Raw genomic sequence first — 9,669 nt, forward strand, 5'->3', positions numbered from 1 at the left:
AATATTTGTCCTTTTGCATCTGAGATATTTCACTCAGCATAATGTCCTCCAGGCTCACCCATTTTGAATAATATTGCATGAGTTTCTTGTTTTTCAATGCAGCGTAGTATTCCATTGTGTGAATATACCACAGCTTCTCTATCCATTCGTGTGTTGATGGGCACTTAGGGTGTTTCCAACTCCTTGCTATTGTGAACAGAGCCGCAATAAACATGGGTGTGCACAGTTTCCCACTTGTATGATTGGATAAAAGTATAAGTAAATAAGTATAAACAAAGGAAGTAATACGTTATTTTCTACTAGATTTCTTATGCTAATTTATAAAATAATACTTGACAATAAAAGTCTCAGAGCGGATACATTTGAGAGATTTTACAACCTTTAATCAGAATGGAGGAAGTTTTCTATGTTGGTAATGCACTGCACTACTGGAAAGTTCTCCTTATCAGTTTTCAGAGAGATTGGGCAGAACTTAATCATTTAATAACTAATTCTTGAAAGCTGAGTATGTAAAAATATTCTCATTTATAGAGATAGAAAGAATATCATTATATTTTATCTTTTTCTCTTTAAGCTTACAATCTAGCTGAGAAATGTATCAGCAAATAATGACCTCTTGGTTCACATTTGATACTGTATACTTTTTTTTCAATCATTGTAAGACTTAAGTACAAGGACAATTTTCAATTCACAAATATCTTACTTACAGAGAAATCGTACTTGCCGTTTAACCAGTTCTGTCCTGGAGGACAAAACAAAACGAAACAAAGTTTTATAATTTGACAGATAGGCCATTCTATCTTAAAGGAGAAAAAATGTCAAGTCACAGTTCTGGAATGAAAAGACAGAAGAGATAAGGTGAGTCCTTTTAACAATGTGATGAGTAAGACCGGAGCTTTGCCAGGACTTTAGGAAAAGAACACACATTCAACTCACATTGGCCATATTGGTCCCCCTGCTTGAGCAATGTGCCACCTTCTTTGAGCAGAACGACAGTGTGAATAGGACAGAGCTTAACATCTGAGAACAAGAGATGTGGGTGTTATTCATCTTAAACGTTGCTTTTCTTCTATAAGAGGGAATTTCCATTTTTAGCCAGGCTTTGACTTGTAATTTTTCCCATGCCAGCTACGTATCTAGTTCAGTGTAGCTAAATATTTATTCCAGTGACATTATCTCAACCATGACAGAACAAGCTTGAGGCTCTGACACATTTTTAGAGACACAGTAAGACACAGATCTTATTAGTAATCAAGGACTTACTGTCTTTTTCTACCTTTTACTTACTGGTCTGTTAATTCTCTTTGTTAGCATTTACTGAAGGCTTTGGGTATATATTCTATTACAGAATTGTTTTTATGTAGTAATTTTTAAATCTAAGGCAAGAGTATGGGGTGGAAATTATTATTATTATTATTATTATTTAAATGGTAAATATGAAGAAACATAAAGCTGAAAGAGTTAAGTTAGGAAAGTGGTAGAGCAAACCTGAGCTGTCAAACCTTAGGACTTCTCTCTGTATCATTTTCTGCAAGAGATCCTTTCATAAACAAATAGTGAAAAAAGGAAATATTATGAGATGACCAAATATGACAAAAACTGAGCAGTTGAAGAGATAAACTAGCCTGGATGTTAACAATGAAATAATAAAAGAAAAGCATCACCAGATTCTGTTGTGAACATATACCAAGTATATACACACAGGCTAGATTCTGTTAAAAGATATGGCTTCTAAAAGTTTGTGATTACAAAGCATTATCTCAGACTCTCCTTTATGCATCCTGGGAAATATACTACTGCACAATTAGTTAGGAGCACAGTCTTAGAAGGTTGATCAAGCTGGAATTACTTCTTTAACAGCTCCGTTTCCACACATGGCTTAACTTAAACTCCCCAATAAAATTTCCAATTGGTAATGACTCAGGGAGTTGCTTCAGGCTCTATTACCCTCAAATCCTGAGCCCCTTTGCTCTGGTTGGTTGCCCTAAATTCAGTTTCTTTCCTAATTCTACCCCATTTGAGTGAAAGACAGTTTTCTTTTTGTCATTACCTTCAGCTTTATACTTTACATTCCAGAAATTTTAAGTGTCCTCTCTGTGACTTTAATGTGGTTGTGGCCTTAACTTCAGATTCCCTCTGGTCTTTATAAAAACAGATCTCTAATCTGATTTCTGAAATAAAAAGAAATCAGATAGTCAACTCGAATTTCCTCTTCACAAAGGCAGATATCTTTATACTGATGCATTCTAACATATGGAGTAATGTATGTGTGCTCAGTATATATTTGCTGAAAAAATAAATGAGTGGAGATTTGTGTTGGAGACCAAGGTTTGTGTTTATTCCCCACCCCACCCCCAAAGCTGCACTGTTATAAGAAGCCACATTAGCATTGTAGTGTAGATGCCTTCTAATTGAATCAATTTCCTATAATGAGTCTTGGGATGAAATATGCTACCATAGTTTCTAAAATACTTGACAAAGAAAGAAAACAAAATAAAAACAACAACAACAACAAACAAACAAACCAGTAGGTAGGGAGCCAGTTTACTGAGAGAATGAGTTTAAAAAAAATGTGAAATGATAGGTACTGGACTGCAAGATAGTCCCCAGTAATCTTACTTTCTGATCATCATATTAGTGCTATATATTGGAATAAGTGACTCATTTTTAACAAAGATATTAAAAGAAAACTCTTAACTATGAACATAACTAATGAATTATGCTGCCTATCAGATTTCTAAACAAATAGAGTCAGTATTAATTATTTTTTTTTATAGTACTAACCTTAGGGATTCTTGTTGCTGTTGTTATGTGTCTTTGAGTAGAGTATAACCCACAGCGACACTATGAATAACAGACCTGAATTCTTTCCTGTGCTGTGCTATCCTCACCATCTCTCACATGCTTTGAGCCCATTACTGTAGTCATTCTGTGGATCTATCTGGTTGAGTGTCTTCCTCTCTTTTGCCGACCCTCTGTCTTTTCAAGCATGATGTTTCTCTCCACAGAATAGCCTCTGCTAGCAACATGCTCAAAGTATGTGAGATGGAGTTTATCATCTTTACCTCCAAGGAGCACTCTAGTTGCACTTTTTCCAAGACATACCTGTTTGTTCTTCTAGCAATCCATGGGATATTCAATACTCTTCTCCAACACTACCATTCAAAATCATTACTTCTTCTGTCATTCTTTGTCATTGTTCAGCTTTCAGGTGCATAATAAGGAATTGAAAATACCAAGGCCTGAATTAGGCGCACTTATCCTCAAACCATAGCCACTCAGGGTTGCTATGAGTCGCAGGCGATTCGACGGCACATAACAACAACAACAACATCCTCAAGCCAATGCTCCTCAGTAATTTGGATAGGTCCTTGACTGCAAACCTTCCCAGTGTAATACGTCTCCTGATTTCCTGCTGCTGGTCCAAAGTTGTTGAGTGAAGATCCAAGTAAGATGAACTTATTGATAGTTTTGTCTTTTCTCCATTTGTCATGGTGTTGCCTATCAGAAGTGAGGGGTTTTGTTTTCTTGATGTGATACAGAATCCAGATTGAAGGCTGTATTCTTTAGTTAAATGAGAATCAACAATCATCTCAATGAAATCTAATGGTAAAAACTTATCCTTAACCAAAGATGGAATAGTAAAAGAGACAAGGATAGCCTTTAACTGAAACAGAACTAAAAGAATTAAAATAAAAATACATAAATATTGTTAAAAGTATGACTAATATCACTAATCACATAGAAACTTTTACATGAGAACCTACTTTGCTATGTAAATGCTATCCAAAAAACAATGAAATATTTTTAAAGCAAATAGTTTAACTAATTCAGTAAGTTTCTATTATTTAATTTATAAAAATATAATTTTTTCCATATCTTTTTAGAATTGTATTTTAAAATGCAGTCATTACTATGTGGGACATAGTCTTGATGTGGGACATCTATCTTTTAGGGTTTCAGAAAATTTAAGTGTACGGAAGAGTGCAAAAAACCATAATGATATTCTAAGGATTGTCCTTCTTTAGTCTTGTTTTATGTTTGAAAATTTAGTTTTTCTGTTTATAAATAAGACTTAAGACATTGATGTTTGTGACAATATTGATAGAAAGAAAAATGAGATTTTTACATTTTTTTGTTAAAGCATTGAGTTCTAGTAGAAAATATTCTCCAAAAGGCATTTTTGGAGGAAAAAAAGATGTGAGGATGTGTAGGGGCAAAATCACAGGGTTGCACAATTTGGTGGGTAGAGGGAGAGGGTAAAAAAAAAAGGGAAAAATCTAGCGGGAACCTGAAAAGTCAGAGTAATGGTGGGCATAGTCCAATGGTGATTAATTTTATAAAACATGAATGGGAATGAGCATATGAAAGACAATGTGAAGAATAGTGTGAAACAGGTAAAAGAGAGTTTATAAGCAAACCAATATAAAATAAAAATTTTAATAAAATGGAGAAACACAAGCTTACTCCTGAATTAAATTTTAGTGGTTATTAATTATATGACCAAGTACATTCCAATCTAACATTTTGATCATCTTATTTAGTTCATTTTAATTAAAAGGATAAAAAGTTAACGATTGTGAGGATTAACTAATATGATTTATCAATAACTGTTTAAAATTCAGCATATTGAAATGATATGACATAATTTATTTAAGCTAACATTAAATTCCAGAACATCTGTGGACTATGATTGAATACAAAGTAAGGAAAAAAAAATAGAAACTACAACAAAAATATATCCTCATTTGAGATACTTAAGAAGATACTGAATTGACCCTGCCCATCCTCACTCACCCCCTTGTATCACTGTACATGTTTTTCACAATAAAAAAAATATTAAACTAAATTTGTCCTTCAACTTTAAAGATAAAGAGGTAGAAACATTTTAACAGGACAGAAAAATAAATCTGATGTTATCATACTTTCTATTTACATATAAAATGTGTCAAGTAAATGATATAATAGTAATAATAATCAGTCATAGAACAAAAGGAAAGAGATTGTGATCAAATAATTAAAGCCACTGAGCTAATTCTCCAAAGGAAAAAAGAATAAAAACAAAAATGTATCATAAAAAATACTACTGGGAAATAGAATAACATTTTCACAGCGAAAATTCTTAATCTGGCTGTAAAACCATTAACATCCTTTTTTTAATGTGATTTTATTATACATTGGTTTGCATACAAGATTAGTATTATTGTGTTTTATTGATGTATCTGTGCTTCACTCATTCCTTCATTCACATTATGTTTCATACGGTCATTTCTATACATAGTATTTCACAAACACACTTTTAATATAGATCTAGGAAGAAAACACATTAATGCACAAAGTTAATAATTTGGGTAAGAAAATCTCAGCTATATCAGGAAAAATTTTAGATATTTTTGTTGTTGTTGCTGTTGTGTACTATCAATCTGGATTCAACTGGCAAAGAAGGAGATTGCCCCTCCTTCTCGAGTGGAGCATTTTGTGGATTCGTACAACTTCAGGATTGCAGTGCTGCTTCTTGTCACTAGGCCACCAGAGCTCTCTTAAAAAAGAAAAGAAAAGGAAAAAAATAGATATTTTAATGCACATGAGAGAGCTGTTATATTTCTTTTTTCACTAGAACTATTTTTATTTTTTAAATGGATTAATATATAGGATCAAAGACAATGAAAGCTGTCATAGTCTCCTTCAGTGAACTAACCCAAAGGTTAGAACCTTAAAATATACATTTATACAATTCTGAAAGGTCAGAAATTAAAATAAGGATATGTATTTAAAAAAATTGCTGGAGTAGCATAAAGGTGACAGAAATACTCTGACAAAACAAGAGTTAGGAAGAGGATTACTATTAAGGAAATATACCTTGACAAAACCAAGGCCATAAGTAAAAACTTAGATTAACATCTAATTCAAATTACATGCAAAATACAGGTTACGATCAAATATTGATTAAGGTATTGCTTATTCCATTTTTAATCTTCCAATCCACATTTTCTCTAACAGGGCATGATCAATTAATTGAAATAATTTCCCAAGGATCTAAGAATTCAACCAATAAAGATTATTTTTTTGTACCTTTGTTTACAAGTCTCCAAAAAAAGAAATGTACTAGAAACTCAAAGTCCCACAATGTAATAAAGGGGACTCACTGATTAGAAAAGGAGGGCTTCAGCGTCAAAGATAAAGTATATAAAATGAATCGGCTTTAGATCTTTTCTAAAATTTTTATTTGAGTAAAAGTTTACAAATCACACTGAGCCTTCATTTAATCTTTCAGAAGCATTTTGTTTTCTAACACTAATGCTATCTGATTAATGCAAATGATTAACTACAATGTCTCAGCTAACCCTAGGGGGAGCTGTGGTGACCGAAGATTTGCCTTAATGTAAAAGTTGAGCTGCTGACCGAAAGGCATGGGGTTACAATCCACCAGCTGCTCCAGTGGAGAAAGATGGGCAAGCTCCTGCCATGCAATTTACAGCCTCTGAAAATCTAGTGGGGCTCACCACCTAACATCAAACTCTTTTTGTAGAATGCTTTTGTTTTCACGTAACTTAGACATTTATTTTTTTTTTTCTCTCTCCTCTCCTCCCTTAACACTTTAGTAATTAGATTATTTCAATTAGGAGTAAGCACGCTGGAAAAACTTTATAAATGGCAACAGTGCTCTAAAAAGCAGGATTGAAACCCAAGGAAGGCTATTGTCTTGCATTGGGCTGGAATACACTTTTTCCTCTGTCTTCACTATACCTTAGTGATTAGGAAATAACCAGCAAGACCTAAAAGAAATCTTGGGTATCATTTAAGCCAGCAATATTGGCATACTGCTATTGAAAGGATTGCTATAGATCAAGCTCTTTCTTTTTGTGAAGTAGTTTTATGAAAAGTGAAGTGTGCTAGTTGGTATGAAGATATGCCAGTTACCAACAATTAATTATTGACTATTGCTAACTTGGTGCTAACTGCTGAAGATAAAGTGGTGACCAGGTGCTCATTTCAGAAGCTTAAAAAGTAAACACACAAAGAATCAGATAATAATTGGAGATTACCATTTCAGCCAGTGATGAGAAAGAAATTTACATAAAAAAAGATGAATTCTTCCTGAGGAAGGGTCATTTTATTAAATCATAATAAAAAATTCAGGCAGTTGTGAAGAAGTCAGGGAAAATAATTCCAAATATTGAGGGAAAAAAAGGTACAAATATCTGATGGTAGAATTAAGATAGGCTTTGTACAGAACAAAAATTAGACAAGGAGACAGCAGTAAAGTGATAAGGAAGACAGTGAGGACTGAGCTTTCAAAGCCAGACAACATCACATTACCAAGACCACAGTAACATGTTGGAGTGATGTACAACAATCAATAAAAAAGCCACCGGAAACCAGATTGGAAGAGTGAGGATTGGAAATGAGAGTGAAATGCAGGGCTGCTAGAGTAGAATTTATGTTGTGAAAATACCACTCTGGTTGCTATACTAAAAATGAATGGAAAAGGAAACAGAAAACTGCAGTAATGAGCTCTCTGATGTAATACTTGGAAACAGATTTGTAGCAGGAGATAGGGAGGAAAATGCTTCAGAACACATATTTGAGGAAAATTGAAAAAAAATTTGTTAAGAAAATAAATGGAGGAGTACTGGGAGAAGCAAAGTGGTATTTGCCTAACAAACTGGAGGGAGAATAGTAGTATTCATGTGGTCAGTGAAAACTGGACAAAGAAATCACCTTGTACATTAAGGATAGAATGAAAACTTATGTGCATATTGTATATGAATTTTATGTTTTTAGTTCTGCAAAGTTAATTTTGATTCATTGATCCTGTAAACATGTAAATTATATTTTATAAAATTTACCCTTAAAGATTTTAATAGTTTAATTTATACATCTCTAACTGTGTCAAAAAAGATAGTGTTGTTATTGTTTTGTCATTATGTGCCATCGATTTGCTTGGACTCCCTGTCTACAACAGCTCTGATCCTTGCTCTGTCATGAACCAGTCTCCCTGTCTCTGACACACCTACCCCATTACCCTAGTCACTGAGTCAATCCATCTCATCCAGGGTAAAAGATAATAAATGGCTTAAATTTATATTTAATATTTTAATAAATTTATAAAAGTAGGCTAATTATCTTCTGATGAAATTTAGTAAATCTAAAAATTAAGAGAAAATGAGAAACACTCCGAAACTGATTGACAGTTTTATAAACTGGAAATTAATGACAATAATTCTAAGCTTTATTAAAAAGTTGAGCTATACGCTAGTCAGAAATAAGTGGTGAGCAGTATTTATTATATTAAATTGTATGGTAATTAGCCAATATTTTATCAAGGACAATTATATCCCTCTTTTATTTATTCTAAAATTGATTAAAAATTAAATCCTGCTCAACATGCTTGTAAAGAAAACAAAACTACAGAAACTAGGAGACCAATTTATAATTATGACATTAATTAATTACAAATAATAATTTTGAGAGAGAGATGTTAATTTTTTTCCTTGACACAACAAATAAAAATATATAACAAAATGCAAATCCTTTATGAAAACATATTTGCCATTTAGGAATAAAAAATATGATGTAAGTACATATATAATCTGTTACAAATAAACACTAAAGACAAAAATAATTTAATGCCATTGACTCAATTCGTTTATAGAAATTATTCTAGTCTGCGTATTCTTGCAGAGCTGAAATTTATACAAATATAATGATAAAAACCCTCACCTACAAGAGCAGAATAAACAGTATGCTCAAGAAGACTACATACTACATTGCAAACGCTTGGCCAAGATTTCCTTTTTTCTGACATTGCTGTTTATGTTGTTAGCTGCCTTTGAGATCACTATGACTCTTACAGACCCTTTGAACAAAATATCTGTGCTTGCCCTGCTCTGCACGTTCTCCCCTTCTCTGAGATGTTCAAGCCTGTTGTTAAAGTCACCACGTTAATTAAACTTGTTGAGGATTTTCCTCTTTTCCTCAGTCCCTCCACTTCTCCCAGCATTGTATACTCTTTTCTAACTACTGGCTCCTGCTGACAATATGTTGTAAGCATGTGAGATGATGTTTCACCCTCCTTGCCTCCAAAGAACACTCTCATTTGTCACTCCATGGGATATCAAGTATTCTCCTACACCACAGCTCAAAGGCATCAATTCTTCTTCTGTCATCTTTATTCATTGTCCAACTTTCAGAAGTAAAAAAAAAAATTAAAAAAAAATGAAAATACCATAGTTTACACCTTACATGGTCAGTACCATCTTTAGACTGGTGGAGATTGTGAGGATAAAACATTAAATGGCAAAGTTCCAATCTTGTTCATAGGGCTCGATGGGTCTCAATCAACTTAATGATTCCTAACAATTGCAACAAGATATGTTGTGTTTTTTTAGGAAGAGGAACAACAAAATATTTCACTTCAAAACCTTGACCTCAACAAAACAAATTGACTTATGTCTCATATGGGTTTGTGTGGTTTTTTGCAGTTACTGTTTTTGTTTAGTTTACAGTTTGTTTTTTTTTTTGGTTGGTTTTTTACGTTATTTTTAATATGAACTGATAAATATAAGTTTAAAAATGTAAATGAAAAAAAGTTTCACTTCAAAAATTTAACAGAACATCAAGCAACAAATGCTGGCGAGGTTGTGGAGAAACTGGAACCCTGATTCA

The sequence above is a fragment of the Elephantulus edwardii genome, unplaced genomic scaffold (assembly GCF_000299155.1).
Source record: "Elephantulus edwardii isolate Elephantulus edwardi_28Jun2011 unplaced genomic scaffold, EleEdw1.0 scaffold00052, whole genome shotgun sequence".
NCBI classification, from domain to species: Eukaryota; Metazoa; Chordata; class Mammalia; order Macroscelidea; family Macroscelididae; genus Elephantulus; species Elephantulus edwardii.